Below are 2,765 nucleotides of genomic sequence, written 5' to 3' on the forward strand. Positions count from 1 at the left end.
ATTTCAAAGGCTGCCAAGCTCGGCTGGGGCCCCAGCACACATCAGGGTTAATGTGCTGGGCCTGCACAGTTAGGGTTTTGGTACTGGCTTGTGGCGGGGCCACTCCGTGCAGGCCACAGGGCCCAAGTCGCCTGCGGGGGCAGGGAAGTGTTAGCTGTGTCTCCCTCACTGTCTGGTTGGCAGGTTGAGTCTGTTCAACCAAAGCCTGTGAATTGGTGTCTCCAATCAGCTGTGACCCCCACCCTCCTCAGTTTCTGTATGGTCTTTCCTCTTTACCTTTTAAAAATACAGTATTAAGTTCTGAAAGAATAATAATTGGGCTAGTGATCCTAGAAGGCTATGGCTTTAGACTGGACAAAATAACCACTTGAAACAAAAAAAGGATCATATCAAACATGAGACACCCCAAGTATCAATGATTCAGTTTGTAAAATTAAAATGGAGTCTAATTAAAAATAGCCTAAAACACATTTTTTTAAATACAGACTCTTGTGTACCTAGAAGCTAATGGACTTCTGATTTTTCAATTAAGTATTTAAATGTAATTAAATTAACATTTCTATGATGCCCTTAATTAAGGTCTAAGGGAATGAAGTGATTTAACTTACGCCAGTTTTCATCCATGCATGAGTTTTTTTTTCCATGTTGAAAGGAAAACTCAGAGTTTCCTAGCTTAGAGGCAGAAACTAAACCAGAGCCAGTGTGAACTCTGATAGTGACCTGTAAAGGGGAAATCGTGGGGGAGAAGCTGCAGAGAAAATAAAGCAGGTAGAAGTCTACTAATTAAAACTAATATGGGACGTGAAAATCAAAGCTAAGAGTTGGTAGTTTTAATTCCTTATGACTTCATATCCTAACACTGGTTTTCATGGCCAAGTCCATACTTGATGCAATACGAGCATTTGTTTAATACATAAATCTCTTTGACTTATTTTTTTTGTACTATGTCTTCTTTCCCTGAGACTGAAGGCAGTTGACACTATTGAAACTTATTTTTAAGAAACAGGAGAGTTAAGGACAATAAGGAAGGCAACTTCTAATAAGGTATTTTCCTTCTCCCAGCATTCTTGGGTCCAAATAGACAGAATTTAAGATGATCGCATTACATTGTTATCTCAACATAAGATTTCTTGAAAAGAGTGTGAGTATGGAAAGGCTTTTTTCCTAAAGAATACTTCAGTACTTGCTCTATATCACTTAACACTGCTGTCTCAGTCAATTTTAATATGACATGCAGCGTATCGGTTGTGGAAGAAGCTATAGATCACAGCCATTGAGATAAATGGCTCGCTTCAAAATGATGATGAATTATATTGATGTATTAAAACAACTCCAAGCCTTACATACAAATAGATGTGATTTAAAATGTCATTTTCCTTTTCATAAGCCATATTTCTATGATCGATCATAAAAAGTAAAGTGGAAAATGTGCCAGCCAATTACCAGAAGATCTGTTCTTATCAAAGCCAGGGTTAAAAAGGAGACATTCTTCTATACGGTAAAGTGTGTCTGTGTTCACCATTTCTTATTTGGAATTATTAATTTATAAAATGAAGCCTATGGTGAGGATTCTTTATCATAACTGTTAATTATGAAGAGACAAAAACACAGAGACAAAAATGGTTGAGCCAACATGGGCCAGCCAGGATCCTCAGGTTATAGAAAACCAACCATCCAAAGAATGATGCCGTCAGCTACTTTGAGAGGCCAGGAGTCTTCTAAACCCAGAGTCAGAAGACAACCTCTGTGTTCTTCCTCTTTGCGTGAGTAAAAACAGCCACGCCCATTCCTACTAGTCATTGTAAGAATCAAATGAGGTCATTTATATTTTGAAGCTATAAAGCACCATGGGTATATTTGATGTCATAGTCACAGTGGGGACAGAAGTATTGGAGATTCGAAGCAAATTGTTCTTATTCCTAAAAAAATAACCTAAAGTATCTCACTATGAAATGGAGTCAGTTTATCATTGGTCTCTAATGTGAGGGACGGCAAATAAAATAAACAGCCACTCTAAAGTGGAACGAAAATAATTCCATAATCTCTGACAATCAAAAGATAGCTTTCTTGAATGATCTACAGCCTCAAAACACAATTACTGGCTTCTTTGGGGAAAATGTAAGCAATTACACAAAATACATCTGAAACACTCAACAATTACAATTATACTATATTAAAACAGAGTACTTTTCAAAAATCAATTTGCAATATCCAAGTGGCTTAACCATGGGATATAAATTTTTAAGTGAATTTTCTCTAAATAAAAATTATTGGATTAAAAAATTGGAAGGTAGACTTTTCATCCAATAAGTATGGAAATAGAAAAAAAGTGTAATGTCTTTACGATGGCTCATGTGTCTTGGTTTTGATTTTCGAGGCACTATTTTCAGCAGCAAGTAGATAATTTTTTAATATATTCTCTAAAGCTAAAAATGAGAAAGGTGTAGAGTTTATGTCAAGTATAGAAATAACTCATTTGACAGATGTTTGGATTTATATAAATCTCAGTCCTCTGGTTCATAAGCTCCAAATTGGAAGTAATTTTTTCCCCCCAAGGCCTTAGATATAGCTGTCACAAAACCCATCCTAAAGATCCTACACAATTCCCCACAATAAAGGTCGTCAGACTTTTATTCAGTCTTTTATTTTGTAAAAGGGTCTAAAAAGCATAATTATTTAATTTCCCAAGATATAATGAATTAAATAAGAACTTACTTAGAATGTGAAAGGAGGCAACAAAAACAGAGCCAATATCATTAAAGATA

This window comes from Pteropus vampyrus, unplaced genomic scaffold (assembly GCF_000151845.1).
Source record: "Pteropus vampyrus isolate Shadow unplaced genomic scaffold, Pvam_2.0 Scaffold78, whole genome shotgun sequence".
NCBI lineage: Eukaryota > Metazoa > Chordata > Mammalia > Chiroptera > Pteropodidae > Pteropus > Pteropus vampyrus.